The sequence below is a fragment of the Stomoxys calcitrans genome, chromosome 3, assembly GCF_963082655.1.
Source record: "Stomoxys calcitrans chromosome 3, idStoCalc2.1, whole genome shotgun sequence".
NCBI lineage: Eukaryota > Metazoa > Arthropoda > Insecta > Diptera > Muscidae > Stomoxys > Stomoxys calcitrans.
This window is the reverse complement of record NC_081554.1, coordinates 100857496-100875908: the sequence shown is the minus strand read 5'-3', so window position 1 is coordinate 100875908 and position 18413 is coordinate 100857496. Positions and strand designations below refer to the sequence as shown.

Here is an 18413-nt window from a genome sequence, read left to right as displayed (position 1 = left end):
CTGTATCAAAACACATCCGACGTCCATAATTTTATGGAGAACTTATGGGGTGCTTTGTTTCAAGGAGTGATCATGGACCCCAACATAAACCTAAAATTCGTGTTCCAAAATTAATTTCGTGATTGAAACTTTTTAACCCGGGTTTCTATCTTCATTTTTAAATATCCTAAATCATAAGATATACTATTGGGTTGCCCAAAAAGTAATTGCGGATTTTTCATATAGTCGGCGTTGACAAATTTGTACACAGCTTGTGACTCTGTAATTGCATTCTTTCTTCTGTCAGTTATCAGCTGTTACTTTTAGCTTGCTTTAGAAAAAAAGTGTAAAAAAGTATATTTGATTAAAGTTCATTCTAAGTTTTATCAAAAATGCATTTACTTTCTTTTAAAAAATCCGCAATTACTTTTTGGGCAACCCAATAGAATACTAATTTCAACATTCCGTAATAACACTCCGAAATGCGGTTGAAAAACCCTAAATCGTTATGACATTTTAAGTCGTTCGATCCCTGTCTGTCCTTCAGAGATTGTAGATGGGTCCGAATCAGTGCGCGTAAAATTCTTCTATGACTTTTGAAATTACTGATGAATTTCGTAGAAATCGGCTCAAATTTACATATAGCACCAATATATATGTTACGCCCAACTTTCACATCTATGGCCTTTGCAAGTGCATTTACCAACCGATTTTCTCAAAATGTTGCACAATGAATTCTTTAATGGTTTCCACTGTGTCCAATTGTAATCAAATTTGGACTTATGTATGTTGCAAACAATGTGATCATTTATATAATCTCTACGAAAAACTATTGATATTACCAGTGAGATTTGACCAAAACGGTTCAGATTTAGATATATGCATATAGGTTTCGCTCGATTTACTATTATAAGGTCATAGCTGCATTGTTCACTCATCTGTTAATATCCGTACAATATCATCTGTTCAAAGTCCGTAGTATATATACATATATCGTCCGATTTTTACTTACACGACCATACAATTTTGTACGGCAATCCCTGAAATTTGGCAGGAATTGTTTTCTAACCCATTTGCAGAAACTTGGTTCATATTTAGATATAGCGTCACTTTCATGATATGCCCCCTTTTGCTTTCTCTTATTGTTTATTTCTCGATAAAGGTAGAGATATTGAAGCATCCACTCAGCGTTGCTCCAGCGTTGCTGTATATCATATATATGTATTACACCGGTATAAAAAATTTACATTGAATTTTAAAGGACCAGATGGTGTATTTTATGGCTTAACACTCGAAAATTTAATAAAAGTTGGAAAAAAGTGATTTTTTGCGGGGAAAATGTGTACCGAAAATTTTATATAACTGACTTTGTATTGTAGACTTTGAGTCGTCAAGAACCAATAGCTCCAAAGCCTTTTTGTTGTTTTGGTCGCCATCTGCCCAAGCGTAGAGTTTTCCGTTAAACATGACTATTTTTGTAGTCCGCATACGAGTATTGAAAAAAATCTATTTGCATTGGAAGACACTTCTGCAGTGTCAAATGGGAACCAGCTGTTTAAAGTTAGCGCGCTGTGTGTTTATTTTCGAGACACACAAGATGTTCTATTTCCAAATTAAGCAGTTTTTTTATTTAATCTTCTATAGCATGACGTCAATGGTGGCACAAACTGTCATGAAGGCATGCATCTAGATACCACACATAGACACAAAGACAATGAAACATTTTTTGAAAAGTGTACGTTATTTATTAAGTTGTATCAGTGAAACTTGCGTATGCCCTTGCTAAAAAAAACATTTCCTTTCCACTTTTGAATTACAAAATAAAACAAGTAAAAGCGTGCTAAGTTCGGCTGGGCTGAATATTATGTACCCTTCACCACGCATAGCATTTGTCTAGGTCTTTGCCCGCTATCTCTTTACAGGCAAACAAAGAATAATGGATGAGAATTGCTATGCTATTGCAGCAATATCAGATAATTGGGACGATACTTGGTTTGGATGATGGAGACCATAGTAGAAGTCATTGCGCGAAATTTCAGAGTAGCCTTATAGGGGATCAAGAAGTATGATGGGTTTATACGTATATGATGAAGGTTAAAGGCCATGGGAGAAGTCATTGTGCAAAATTTCAGCCAAATCAGACAAGAACTGTGATCTTTAATTGATCGAGAAGTGCAATAGGGAGATCGACTTTTATGGGTACTATATAGATTTTAAACCAATTCAGACCATTCTTGGCACGTATATTGGAGGTCATAGAAGAAGTCGTAGTACAACATTTCAGCAAAATCGGATAAGCTTCTAGAGGCTCAAGATGCAAAACCGGGAGATCGGTATATATGGGAGCTATATCAGGTTGTATATTGATTCAGACCATACTTTCCACCTATTTTAGAAGTCATAGAAGCAGTCATTGTGCAAAATTTCAGCCAAATCAGACAAAAAGTGTACCCTCTAGGGGCTCAAGAAGTGCAAGCGAGAGGTCGTTTTATATGGGAGCTATATCAGGCATGTTGTTTGAAGGCTATAGGAGATGTCATGGTGCAAAATTTTAGCCCAAATCATACAGGAACTGCGCTCTCTAGTGGCTCAAGAAGCCAAATATGGAAATCGGTTTATACGGGAGCTATATCAGGTTCTAGACCGATTCAGGTAAGTTGGAGGTCACAGAAGAAGTCATTGTGCTAAATTGGAATAATTGCGCCTTCTGGGAGCTCAAGAAGTCAAATCTGGAGATCGGCATATAAGCTATATCAAAACATGGTTCGATTTGACCCGTTTACAAATCCAATCGACCTGCACTAATAAGAAGGATTTGTACAAAATTACACATTGGGAGTTGGTGTCATGTGTGTTAAAAAAAGTGAACAACTCACAATAAAGCAAATATTAGGCAGGAGAAACTTAAAACTAGGGATGAAAGTGAGTACATTTTTTGCGATCTGCTGTACGCTCCTTTGCTTTCAAATTGAATATTTTAAATTTTTTTATGCTTACCACCACCAAGCGTTGAAATATTCTTATATTCTTGATCGCTGTAAAGATCTTTACATTTTTGTTGTAAAATCTTGTATAAGCCCATGAGACTATATCTTAACCCATCTTAGCCTCCTAAATGAAGCCTGTTTGATTCGATTTCACTGAACTAAGTCGCTGTGAGTTGTAATAGAAATAGCGAAATCGTTGCGAAATAAGTCCAGATGAAACCATATGTTTGTAACACCCAGAAATAATAATAAATTTTGGCAAAGCTCAAATATATACCAATTATAAGCAGTTGGTAAATCAAACCCTTTCAGAGTTTAATTGGATTTATTTCAGCCTTTCACTTATGCATACCTCCATTATGGTTTTGTATTACGATCTTGTATGCTATAAACAAGACAAAAAAACTGCTTACAAGAGTTGTGCCTAAGAAATTCTTGTTGTGTTTATTTGTACTATGTGTGTGTTGCTTTAATGAATTTTTGTGTGTTGCTTTTGTACCTAGAGCGAAACTTTAAAAATTGTCACTTTCTCGACCGAGCTGCTCAATATACTGAATGCCCATGGGCCTGCTTGGGATTATTTTCTTGTGTACGTACAAAGTAATGTGCAATAGATTGATTATTTTTGCTTCAGTTATTGCAAGTTTTACCGATTTGCCTGAAATATTACATGCGTTACAAAACCTTGCATTCATTTATCATAAAAGATTTTACAGTTTTATCATTAGCAAAGTCCCAAGGTTTTTTTGGAAATGAAGTTTACTTGTCGAAAATTTCGTTTATGTCTAATGGTATGTTTTTATGTGTGTGGATGTAGCTGCCTTTGACCGAAATTTTGATGAAAGGTCTTAGCCCACAAAGGTGTATTTACTACCAGAAGTTATTGCTAGTCATTGCTGAGTATCCCTTTCATCTCTTCAAGCGGAATGCTGTCAAACTCAATCGATCGACCCAGAATTACTTTCTGATTCGATTAAGCTATGTCCGTCTGTCCATGATAATTTGTGTACAAATATTGCAATAAAGTGCTTATTTGTTAACCGATTCTGTCGAAGATTGGCAGGAAGGACTTTCTTATGACTCTTGACATTACTTGTGAATTTCGTAGAAATCGGTCCAGATTTAGATATATCGCCCGATTTTCACTTCCAGAGCCACTGCAAGCGCATTTATTACCAATCTTGACAACATTTTGCACAACGCTTTTCTCCGACGACAATCACCTTATCTCAGAATTTTGCTCGAAATCCATTCCGATTTAGATATAGCTCCCATAAATATGTTCGTCAGAATTTGGATAAGTTGCAATAATGTTGTCATTTGTCAACCGTAGTTATTACAGTTTGAACATATTTGCACGAAATGTGATTGAGATTGTTAAATAACTCATCTTAAAACATCCGGCGAGGTCCATTAAAATTGGTTCAGAATAAGATAAAGCTCCCACATTGTACTTAAGGGGTAGGGTTTTATACAGTTGGCACCTCCCGACTTTTGTCTTTCGTTTTTTTTTATTTATTAGAGAAAACAATAAGTGCAGATAAAGAAACGTGTTTTGGTATGGAAACAAAAACATTCGATTGCTGTCAAATTCCGCTCGCGGAACAATTAAAAAATCCGCCACTATTCCGAAAGCAGAATAGAATGCCAGCCCTTAAACTGCAACAAATATTTCTTGGTATAAACTAAGTGTCAAAATTTTATTGTATTTTGTTTTTAAAGAAAATTTCTTTGACCAATTTTTTGGTTGAGGATTTGTTGTTGTTGAAAGCAATTGTAATATAATTTCTAGTTCTTTGATGACCTTTGCTGAAAATTCGATTAGAAGCGATAATTTGATTGAAAAATAATTTAAAAAAATATGAAACTAAATTAATTTACCCAATTAGAGGCCAGTGAGTCTATCGGTCGATAATGGTAATCTACATTTCGTTAATAACTCTATCAAAGGCACTCATGGCCAATTAAGGAAGCAACGAAGAAAGATAATTACAAAGATGATATGAGTCTTACTTTCGCTCACAGTTCCTTGGTGCATGATCCAGCTAGAGCTGGTGAGTTTTGGCGAAACGAGTCGCGTGGAACAAAATTAAATTTTTCGTAAATAACGGGAACCCCAGAACAGTTTTTTGAAAGACGAGAAGGGGAAGTACTCCCCTTCCGAATTTTTGATTTGTAAATATTTAAATATGTAAACCTTTTATATCATTTATTGCCTTTTTTATATACAAAACGAAATGTTACTGCTAACAATGCGAGGCACATTGTTGTGGAACGTTTTAATCCTAAATAACTTACTGAGGAGGTCTTTGAGATACCTCTCTTTGAGTGAGTTTGTCGCTGATAAAAATTTTCTCCACGAATGTTTGCCATATGATTCTTCTGTAGGTCATCGTCCGAAATAGTGTGAAATTTGGTACTAAATTTGCACAACAGTAACACTGATCATCGCTCTACGCCTTACATGCGAGTTTTAATCCACTATAATGAAAAAGACTTGCAAAATGGCTTGTCTCAAAGGGTTTGTGCGGGTTCGATCCATGTAAATTTAGAATTCAAAGAATTTTCTATTATCAAATGAATAAGCAAATCCTCATATATTTATCAAAACAGACCACAATGCTCATTAGCTGTATGAGTAGATATAGAAATATACATATAAATCATAAATGTTTTTGGACACACACAGCCGTACATATGATTTTATTAATGTGGGTTATTTTTTCCTATATCTAAGAAAATTCCCAAATTTTTGGCCGCTATCCAAAATGTTTATTAATGTCGAGTTAACTGACAGAAGACGACTACAGAAGGTGGTATATACAGTGGATTTTCGAAAAAACTTGTTTTGAACATGACAAAGCAAAAATTCTTACCAAATTTTGTGAAAGGAGAAAATTTTGTCAATTTTTTTTGAATTTATTGAAAACTCTCATTGCTTGCTAGTGTTTGTGTGGCTTTCGAGTTGCGCAGCAACCCATTGAGAGTTGGTTGATGCCAATAATATTTTATATGACAGAACAAATGTTGCCGATTTTTGTAGGTTCCTACCAAACTTGGTAGGTATGTTTTCTTCTTTTGATAGGCGCAACTCTATTTTAGTCGATTTCCCTTCAATAATAGTAATAACTAACTTGCTGCAGAAATTTGTGATATTTGTTTAAGCATCATAACATTGAAATAACTCATATATTTATATTTTTCTGCCTTAACTGTTTAAAACGGGGTTTGTATTTGTTTTGGAAGCAGTAGTATCCAACAATGAAACGAACGGCCAAAATAAAAAGTAGCGCAAAAATAGATATTCTTGACCGCCATGACATTTTAAGTCGATCTAGCCATGTCCGTACGTAGGAAGTAAAGCTAGATACTTGAAATTTTGCGCAAATACTTACTATAAGTGTAGGTCGGTTGGGATTATAAATGGGTCATATCGGTCCTTGTTTTGATATAGTTGCCCTATAAGCCGATCTCGGATCTTGACTTTTGAGCCTCTAAAGAGCGCAATTCTTATTTGATTTGGCTGCAATTTTGTACTATGACATTAAATATACGTGCCAAGTAAGGCCTGAATCGGCCTAAAACCTGATATAGCTCCCATATAAACGGATCTGCCGATTTTACTTGTTCTTGTTTATCTAACAATTGTTAGGTTTTTGTAGGATTTTTCAAAATTTTGTTGGGAATCATTTTCTTGAGTTGCAACACTGGTCAGAACACACAGCATAATGGAATATTATAGGAGCGAACCCCTGTAATACTTTCAATATAACCACCAATTCACTACTAGGTAGTTAAGTTAGGCTAGGTTTAAGTGACATTCTGCCATCAGACACACTTAAACGCTTTCATTCATTGTGATATCATAGGAACAGGCGAAGGAAAATACCTTCTAGTTTCTACCGTTGAACTATCCAGATCGCTCTAAAAAGCCCAACAACTTGCGAATGTTCACATCCGCTAAATCAGACAAGACAAAGAAATGAGAACCTAAAGTGGAACTCCTTCTGACTGCCAGTGCGGGACACACACACAGCAGATGTTCAATAGTCTCTTCTTCTTCGATGTCCTCACAGCTTCTGCAAATACGTTACTTGCCACCTTCAGTCTGTCAGCATGTTTTCCGACCCGACAGTGACCTGTGATGACGGACACAATGACTGAGACGTCCGTTCTAGCCAGCGACAACCCCCCTTTTGTGACCATCTATCAACCGTTGCCCTTCGGGCCCGATCCTAAAGACTTAGCTTACATATCACTAGAGGCTTACCTTCAGATTTCGGTTCCCCTAGAATGTATAAGGTAGTTCCTAGTCTCGCAAGCTCGTCCGCTATACAAGTCCCAGGGGTATCTCTGTTGGCCGGCACACAGAACAGGTGATTTTTGAACTTCAGTCATCTCGTTGAGAGATCTGCCACAGTCCAGGGCGATTTTTGAATTCCGAAAGGATTTAATGGCTGCCTGGCTGTCTGAGAAGATATTTTTGCCAATAGTCGTTATGAAATCTTAGTCATTACAACACTTATTTAATCGCAAAGATCTCCGTCACCAGGTAGTTAGTAATGTAAATATCTCCTCGAAATATTGCTCTAAAGTCGTATAGGGTATACCCTTTGAGAATCAGACAAAACATTTGCAACTACCCATTGTTCAATTAAGAGGTAGCGTCATTGGCATAACAACAAAAATCTACCCCCAAAGATACTACCTTGATTGGCAAATGGCGTAAATACAAATGTCAAAGTGGTTTTAGAAATAACCATTGTTTTAAAATTTATCTTCTTCAAATGTGTTTTAAAGTTGTATTTTCATCATTATAACACTGTTTTGTTGCTTATGTATGGAATATGGGATAGAATAAAACATCTTTTAAAGACCTTAGAAAAAAAAATCACATCTGTGTTAACAAGCCTTTGATAGCTTATAAGTGTATCGTGGCAACTACCACAGAAATTTAAACATTTGAAAGTTAAAGAAAAAATATATAAATTAAGGAATTGTAATGTGCACATATTGATTTTTTTGACGTATAAAAAAAGAACAACACAATGCTTTAACAAAATTAAATTATTTCCATTTCGTTGGCACATAGTTTGTTTAACGTTGATTATCCTTATGTTTTACTGTTGACCAATGTATTCAATAGGATTAAGGACGGGTGATTAAGGTGGCCATTGCATTACATTTTTTCTGCTAAACCCAACTTTCGCCAACTTTGAGCAGTGCTTGGGATCGTTAACCCGTTTTCAAGGATGTCTTTTTTAGACTCATGTATCCCTTTTATAATGAATTCAATGAAGAGGACGCAATCCGTAACAACCCCAGACCATAACGTTGCCACGACCGTGTTTGACCGTCCTAACCCAATAAGTTTTATGTACGTTTTCCTAGTTTCTTGAACCTGCATACATGCATTTTATTAGTCATTTTTTCGTATAATGGCTGGTACTACGTTCTTTTTTGCGGAAAATTTTCCGAAAATCTTTCTTTCGGCGGTTTGACAAGGTTACCACACCTGATTTTTTTGTGTTTCTTTGGTCAAAATGTTGCCATTTACATATAAAAATTAATATGGCATCAAACTAATTATCAGCTGCTTACGTGCATGTGTACACACAAATGTGAGTGTGTGGGTCGTACTGAAATTAATGTATGTTGTTGTAATTTCAACCAAGGCCCACCCCTTCGTAATTAATAAATAATGAAACACAAAACAATTTAAAAACAGACAAATGCGGCATTTATTTATAAAAATAATTAGATTTTGTAGTATTTTCACTGGTAAGTTAAATAAGCACAACTTTCCATAAGCCTTTGTCAGCATCTTCCACTTTTATCAAAATATTGTTGTTGTAACTGCAAGACTAAAAGCACAACAAATTCTTTCACAAACCTTATTATTTCGTTCAGATTGATTGTGTTGCTTGTGTGAAAGAAATATTTCATATATATATTCTTGATCGTCATGTCATTTTAAGTCGATCTAGCTATGTCCGTTCGTCTGTCCGTTTGTCTGTCGTCTGTCTGTCGAAAGCACGCTAACTTTCAAAGGAGTAAAGCTAGCCGCTTGAAATTTTGCAAAAATACTTCTTATTAGTGTAGGTCGGTAGGGATTGTAAATGGGCCAATTCGGTCCATGTTTTGATATAGCTGCCATATAAACCGATCATGGGTCTTGACTTCTTGAGCCTCTAGACGGCGCATTTCTTGTCCGATTTGACTGAAATTGTGCTAAGTATAGTTCAAATCGGTCCATGTTTTGATATAGCTGCTATATAAACCAATCTGGGATATTGACTTCTTGAGCCTCTAGAAGGCGCAATTCTGATCCGATTTGGCAGTAATTTTGTACAACGGCTTCTCTCATGACCTTCAACATACAGGGTGGCTGATGAATATTGCTACAATGATGAATATTGCTACATTTTTTTTTCGGTGTATGGAATACATTTTTCTTTTATTCATGTTAAATTAAATTATTAAATTAATTATTAAATTATTATTAATTAAATTAATTAATTAATTAATTAAATTAATTATTAAATTATTATTATTAAATAGAAAAAAAGTTATTACATTTTTTTTTGGTAGCGGCTTTCATCAGCCACCCTGTACGTGTCTAATATGGTCTGAATCGATCAATAGCTTGATACAGCTCCCATAAAAACCGATCTCCCGATTTTGCTTCTTGAGACCCTACAAAGCGCAATTCTTATCCGAATGGACTGAAATATTCCACAATAACTTGATATAGCTCCAATAGCATAACAGTTCTTATTCATTATTCTTTGTTTGCTGCGATCGGCAAATGCGATCCATTGGAGAGGGTATATAAGATTCGGGTCGACCGAACTTAGCACGCTTTTACTTGTTTTTCTTTCTGGTATATTTATTTATATTTTTAAAAAATACTTTCTTATTGATGCATCCACAAGCACTTTATTTTTTTTCCACCCAGAGTAAATACACGTAAGCAACATCACTAACACTAACAAACACTCAGTTACAATTAGAAGTTTGGCGATCGCGTTTATTTTGCGTAAGAAAAAAACTTGTTGCACAGCGGCTGTGGTTGTGCCTCAATGGGCGTCCCGAAATGTAAATTGTCCCTAGATGAAAAAACAAGTTATGTCGAAACGAACACATTTCGGCAAATTTTTCCGTTTATTTTCTTTATATGGAGTTTCAACACGAAACCCGAATAGAGTACCGGCCTTAAGTCTTCTACTCATCTGTGTTGATAGCAAGGGGCAAATTGTAATAAAACGCCTTGGAGAGTGTAAAGCTTATTACAAATGCGTTGCACTTAATCCGCATTAAGCACAGTAGTGATTCAAAATTTATTTTGTTTTGAATAAGCGCTTTTCAAATTAGTTCACATATCTACTAAGCAAATTTGTTCGATATTTTAGCGAAATCCATGGTGGTACACTGAAAGAAAAATGTATATCATACGGTAATGATAGTGACCCGGCAAGCGGGGTTAATTCTCGATCAATACCTACGGTATACATTTTTCTATGAGGATAGGTCCCCATTGTAGTAGGCAGGTTTTGCAAATTGCAAATTTTGCCCATGAACATTCCACTAAGGAACAGGGGCAAACTTCTCACATATCAATGAATGCAGTCCGATTTAAGATTAAGTTAAAAGATAAGGGGCCTCCTTTTTATAGCCGAGTCCGAAATATAAAAATATATTGGCTGAAGGCCGTTGTAGCCAATTCTATATCCCTTATTTAGTTTTATATTTAGTAGAAGTATTGAAACAAATTAATATTTTTTCTGAATTTTTCTTTAAACATTTTTGTTGCCTGAGCAATCAAAAAATATGCGTGCTTCTGGTAATATGAATGAATAATACGAATAAATTGTAATTGATAACACCTTTTTTTAATAATTTAGTTCATTTTTGATGATTTTTAATTAAAGTAAGAAGAATTTCAGGCAATGAGAAAAAAATTTATTATTTTTGTAGTTTCCTCTTTGTGTTTTTCGTTTTTTTTTTTGGATAGAGTTATCAAAGAAGACAAAAACAGATAGTGATTTCTGTTAACGAGGAATTAGATAATAGCTATGGTGGCGTCTCAGATCTTATTACTTACTTACTTTATTTTAATTGGCTATGACAGAAAATTTTAGCTGAACGCAGAATAGCGCTCCAAGCGCCTCGATCTTCTGTGCTTATTCTAAAATGTCTGACACCAAGTTTCGAGATGTCTTTCACCACTTGATCCTTCCATCGTGCTTTTGATTGTCCCGGTTTGCGTGTACCACCCTGATTACCATTACCATTACCATTCTGACAACATTACCTAGCCGACGCAACCGTTGTATTTTAATACGTGTAACTATGCCATCGTCGTCATCCAGCTCGTGATTCATACGACGCCTATTTTGAACAGATGCTACTCTGGATTAAGTAAGCAGATGAGTAGCAAAGTCACCTCTCGAAATATGAAAATTACAATTTACAAGACACTTACATTAACATGAGTACTTGCCAAAAAGGATGAGGTAGTAGTTGAAGTGTTTGAGAGAAAAATCCTTCGTGAAATATGCGGACCAGTTTACGTTAATTCTGCATAGGCGTCTCAGCTCTTATTAGGATAGGTTAGCTTAAGTTGAAAAGAGGGTGCAGATATTAATCTGCCTCATGCCACTACAGACATACACCTAAGCCAGTAATCGGCTTGTTGTGCGCTTTAAATACTAAAAAGTAACTTTAAAAATAAAAATTTTAAGTTACGAATTCCGTGCTACTTACAAAATCCTTAATTGTTTTCCATACCACTTCCCTAAGTTGGTTCATGTCTGGCATCGTGTCCCCACCTAAGTACCGGTGTCTGTTGGCCGCGAAAGCCGGGTAATGACTTAGGAAATGCTCCAACGTCTCATCATCTTGCCCACATACCCTACATATACCATCACTTGCCGCACCGATTTTGCATAAGTGAGCTTGTAGTCCTATGTGTCTCGTTATAATACCAATAGCTATACTGACCTCCTTCTTACTTCTTTTCAGTAATAGCCTTGTCTTCTCATGATATGGATCGCCCCATAGGATTTTCGCAGTCCTACCGACTGTTTTGCTGTTGCACAGTGTTACATGTGCGTTTGTCGCCCACTCCTTAAATAGGACTGCGTCGACCAAAATGGCTTTGGGTTAACCAAGTTTATTGACGGCAGTTCTCTGGCCTTCGCCGCCAAATCGTCTTCGCTTTCATTCCCCCATACTCCTTTATAATCTGGACGTTAATCTCCTTTATTGCCCTTATGGCCTGTTTACTGTCAATACAGATATTCACACTCGACGTTCTCGCGTGAACACCATACCACCTCACGCATTCCGTGTTCCCCCGGATCTCTGCCTGCAAGAACGTATTGTGGTCAGGCAGTCTAAAATAGATCTCAGTCCCTGGGTTCTCAATGTAAACCCCCAGGCCCACTCTGCCCTCTAGCTTTGATCCATCCGTGTAACATGATCTTCCCTACGGCAATACTTGAGTTCCGTCAGTCCAAGACTGTGCCGCTGACAGCAGTGCCTCACTCTTATTAAGAAGAAAAAAAAAATCACTTCGGCTGAATTATATATAAAGTGTTTTGCAATTGGAAACATTGTTGAACATTTTAAAATTGTTATTGTTACCTTTAATTTTAAAATGCCGTCTAAACCACATAAATGAAAATACTGTTTAACTGAAATCCTTACATTCCAAATTTTGTTATTGTTTATGCGATTTTAGTTTCATGAACTAGAAACTAAACTCGCCTAGTTTACTCTTACGTTTACAATACACGTTCTAATAAGACCGACTTGTGTGACGTTGTGCCACTGCCTTATATACCTCTTGCTGACCAGCCACATCGATAATTCGAGAATACCCATGCTGCCAACTTCGATATCTAGTATCTTTTTGATAACATCAATCCTTAAGCGAACTCTGCATACATGTTTACATGGCAACAAACACATAATCTTACCACATCTATGGGTTGGTACTCTATTCGGCTTTTCATGTGAACAACAGTCAAACTCCATATAAAACTAGTAAGGAAAGGCAAAAGTCGGGCGGTGTCGACTGTATAATACTCTACACCTACCCTATAAGTACAAAGTGGGAGCTATATCCTATTCTGAACCAATTCTAATGGAACTCGCCAGATGTTTTCAGATGGGCTATTTCACAATCCGTATCACATTTCGAGCAAATATGTTCAAACTGTAATAACTACGGTTGACAAATAACAATATTATTGCAAATTACCCAAAATCGGACGAATATATATAAGGGAGCTATATCTAAATCTGAATTGATTTCGAGGAAACATCTGAGATAATGTGGTAGTCGTCGAAGGAAAGGCTTGTGCAAGATTGGTTAAGATTTGGCAAGACTCATCAATAAATGCGCTTGCTGTGGCTCCAGAAGTAAAAATCGGGCGATATACATATATGGCAGCTATATCTAAATCAGGACCAATTTTTATGAAATTCATATATAATCTCAAGAGCCATAATATAGTCCTTCCTGCCAAACTTCGACAGAATCGGTTAACAAATAAGCACTTTAATGCAATATTTCTCAAAATCGGATGGGAACCATATCTAATTCTAAACCGAATCGGACGAAACTTCTTGGATATTGTGGTAATCGTCGAGGAAAGCGTTGTACACAATTTTGAGAAGATTGGTCGATATATGAGCTTGCAGTGGCTCTCGGAGTGAAAATCGGGCGATATATGTATAAGAGCTATATATAAGCCTGAACCGATTTCCATGAAATTCGCCAGAAATGTGGAAAGTCAAAAGAAAATCCTTTCTACCAAATTTCGAGAGAATCGGCTAACAAATTACTATTTTATTGCATTATTACTGTAAATCGGACAACAATTTATATGGGAACTATGACCAAATCCAAACCGATTTTTCCACTTTCAATAGGCTTCATCTCTAGACCGCAAAACATGCCTGTACCAAATTTGACGACGATCCGACGAAAATTGCGACCTACGACTTTGTACACAAATTAAAATGGACAGACAGACTGACGTAGCTAAATCGAATCAGAAAGTGATTCTGAGATGATCGGTATACTTATCATTGAGTCTAACTCTGTTCCTTATATGTGTTACAAACAAATGCACTTATTTATTATACCCTGTACCACAGTAGTGGTGTAGTGAATAAAAACTTATAAGTTTAAGACATGTGAAATAAATAAATGCCGAGTGTATTATGAATGCAAGTTTGATTTAGTACAAATAATTTTATATGATTATGTTCAGCAAAACATAAACCATTACGAACAACAGACTGACAAAAAAGAACAATAATGAAATTCGAGGGAATACTACTATGTGTAATGACGTTATAAGAAAACTCGTTACAATTTTAAATTTAAATAACGAAAATTACACTAAAGGGACCTTTAAATTAATAAAACCAAATTGGAACAATATTATTTCCAAAAACAAGTTCTTGTCATCCCTCAAATTATTGTCTCTGAGGTTTTGAGGGAGCTACTGAGAATTGCTCTTTTTCAACACACGACACTTTATACATGTTTGGAACAATGAAGTTAGAATTCGTCTTCATATATGGCTAGAGGCTTATCTGGATATGAATTTCTCTTATCCGAACAACATTTAACCGAATATTATGGATAACAAACAAAATACGGGCATTTTTATCATTTGACTTATCTGCTACTCACGCATATTTCTACTGCACATCATCAATACATGAACTATAAAACAGAGCGCAACTACAACGTCATTCATAAATAATAAAATTTTAGATAAAAACTTTTGTTTGTGGAAATTTCTTCCCGCAATTAAACTTTGATAACCTTCATTATTCCGTTTGTGAAATCTGTATTTCTTTTGAAAATACTTTATTTTTTAGACGAAAATTTAAGTTAACCGCTGCAAGAAAATTTGCACTTGCACTTCACCGACTCGTTTAATAGACTTTGTATTTTTTTATTGTAGAGTAGAGTATCAAAAGTCGGTACTTAGTTGCTTTTCATATTTTGTGCGCAGTCGGATTGCGCCATCCGGTTTTTTCATTTCTTGCGAACCATGCCCATTTAAAGCTTTGTGGCAAAAGTCTTTTTCATGTTTGCATGTTGACATCCATGAAACACTTGTTATCAGTATATTTGTTTTGAAAAAAAGTATATTTACTATACTTTTGCCCATGCATTTTGTTGCGATGTATATGTTTCGTACATTTAAATTCATATACTCTTCTTAATAGCTTTTCACAAACAATATTAATATTATTTATATATACATATATAAACTCATGTACATGTATATGAATTTGCCTATTATATAGAATTGTGCAAATGATTGCCTCGTATTTGCTTGTACATACATTTTCTCAATGAATTCTCATGATTCATTCGGAAATAATTTTCGATGAATTTTTCTAAGGAAATTCTTTGGAAAAAATTCTGTAGAGTTCACAACTTGAATGCGTGACCACTGTTTTGCGAATATTTGGGAGATGATTTTTCTGCTGGGATGAATGAAATATTTTTTTAATATATAAACATATCTCTGTGAATTATTTTTTATTTATGCGAATCTTTCTTTCTTATATTTTTTCAGATTATTTGCCACCACATTTTATGTGAATCAAATGTATAGGCCACTTCTTTTGTTAAATGTAAGTTCATGAGTATGTTATTTTTATTTTTGTTCAGTAAGATATAAACATGTTTTCAAACAACTATAGGGGCTTATTTATTAATCAATGTTTATAATAAATATCGTAAAAATCAATCGAAAAAATTAAAATTTTTTGAAATTTTAATGTGTACACATATAATTTTTCGACTACAAAAAGTTTTTGCATATTTTTTTTGCGTAGAATTATATACAGTGGAGACAATAAATCGGACCGATCGCCGCGAGAACGTGATGGCCATTGGTTATTCAAAGGCGCCAATAACTCAACCGGCCCCTCATTGATACTTTCCACTGGATACCGCTGATTGTCCGTGACTGCTCTCAGAGCTACTCCGTATGGAGCATTACACTGTCCACAACCCGTGGATGCGCGCCGCAGCTCCCAGCTAAGCTTCTCGTGATAACAATAAACACCACATAGATCGGAGCTAAAAGTCTGTGTATCCCAGGAATGACCCACATTTAGAAACCTCCCATGAAGCCTGTAATTCAACCTCAAACAAAGCAAAACATACTCTAAACATCCTTCCAAATATTGCCATTATATAAGCCCTTGCATTGAATCTCACTTCATTTTTCAAATTCACTTTGTTCAAAAGAGGAAAACCCTTTCATAAGCGGTGAATGCGAATTAAGTTTTCGAAAGTTTAGAAATAAAATATTATTCTCATTTTAAAAATAGATTTTCATAGATCCTAAAGCAGTGGTGGCCAAAAGAAAATTTTCTTTACGCTCGAGTTCATATGCCCATTTCACACGTACGCTTACGCTCTTTGTTTCAGTCGTTGTTCAGACAGCAATGAATGAACATGCGCTTGGGGTGTACGCATAATTTTTGCAAATACACTCAACGAAAAAACATGTTGCTATCAAATAATTAATTCAGGTTAGTTCTTATCGTTAGAATGCTTTTAGAAACATGCAATGCCTCGTTTGTTACAAGACATTTAAAAGGTATTTTAATAAATTTCATAGCGAAACTAATAACTTAAGTTCTGAAGTAAAAGAAAACCTTTTCGATGAAAAAGAAATAACTTATTTGAAAACAAGTAAAAGCGTGCTAAGTTCGGCCGGGCCGAATCTTATATAACCTCCACCATTGATGGCATTTGTCGAGTTCTTTTCCCGGCATTTCTTCTTAGACAAAAAAAAGGTTAAAAGAAAAGATTTGCCCTGCTTTAGAGCGATATCAAGAAATGGTCCGGTTCGGACCACAATTAAATTATAGCTATATCAGGATATGAACCGATTTGAACCTTATTTGGCACAGTTGTTGCAAGTCATAATAAAATACGTCATGCAATATTTCAGCCAAATCGGATGGGAATCGCCCCCTCTAGTAGCTCAAGAATTCAAGTCCCCAGATCGGTTTATATGACAGCTGTATCAGGTTATGGACCGATTTGAACCATACTTGACACAATTGTTTGATATCACAACAAAATACTTCGTGTCAAAAGTTCATTCAAATCGGATAAGAATTGCGCCCTCTAGTGGCTCAAGTGAAAAATTTGTGAAAAATTTCAAGCGGCTAGCTAGCTTTTAGCGTGCTTTCGACAGACAGACGGACGGACATGGCTGGATCGGCATAAAATGTCACGGCGATCAAGAATATTGTACTTTATGGGGTCTCAGGCGAATATTTCGAGGAGTTATAAACAGAATGACGAAATTAGTATACCTCCATCCTAGGTGGAGGGTATAAAATTTTAAAGAATGGATAAATAAACTAGAAAATAAGGAAATAAATGAAAAAACAAAATTAGCGAAGGAGCTAGCAAGAGCTATATGCTTGGTTATTGTTAAAAAAGGTAGATATTTGATATTGTTAAAAAAGGTATATCAAAACATTTTTATTGTAATTTACGTTTCAATAAAATTTTCTTACAAAGCGTGAGAAAAAAACACACCCCTTACGTGTTTACAGGTCGCTGTCTGTTTGACCACTGAATGCTGGCTGAGAATTTCTTGCTGTGCACTTTTACTTTCTCTCACACACAAGTTCTCATATTCATTTTGGGTACCACTGTTCTAAACTTAAATGAGCGATTAGCTCTTGTGAGAACTTCAAATTGAGCTCTTAAACAATTAATTACAGAGAAATATTTGTTAGAGAAAAGTTGGCAAAAAAGATGAAAAAAAGGATGAAAAAAAGTTGCGTTTTCAATTTTCATTCGTATCAATAACGAATCGTTTTTCTTTTATTCAATAACAACCCGTAATGAGAAAGTTCGTTATAAAGAAGTTCAACTGTGTAAACGGCGCCCGATTCTTATCATTAGAAAGAAATGGTTTCTCAACATTAGAAGAGAAATGGTTTCTCAACAATGGTCTCATGACGCGATCGAACAAATCTTGTGAGGATGAACTCTTGGTGGACTCAGAAGATGAGGCAAACACAACGGAGGTGATATTTTGAATCCTGATCTTGGCCCGGTTTCTGCAGATAAATCTCCACTATAGCAAGTCCGCTTCGGCTGCACTGAAGGTGCGTCTGGTGGTAGGAGTATTTAACGTGGTTCTTGGCCAGGATCCATGGGTGTGCGGAGGAATAGTTCGTGAATTACGAATTCCTAGATTAAAACTTCTGAAGGGAACGGAGAATGGGACATACATAGCCTGTTTTCTTGCAAAGATTAGTCTAAACGTTTTTCTTCTTCGACGCTAAGTACTGAAGATTCAGCAGTAGCCACCCTTGAAATTACTAAGTCTCATTACATGATTCAGTGATGCCGCCTTCAAGCCTTAAGTT

General features: G+C 35.7%; 1 protein-coding gene across 2 annotated transcripts in view; it reads left to right on the top strand.

Moving 5' to 3' along the window:
• Positions 1 to 18413, top strand: part of LOC106095578 (embryonic polarity protein dorsal) — a 123092-nt gene that overhangs the window by 33688 nt on the left and 70991 nt on the right. For both annotated transcript variants that reach the window (XM_059365264.1, XM_013262812.2), the window contains exon 3: positions 15581 to 15638. The gene's annotated coding sequence lies outside the window, so the exon portion shown is untranslated. The remainder of the gene's footprint in view (positions 1 to 15580; positions 15639 to 18413) is intronic.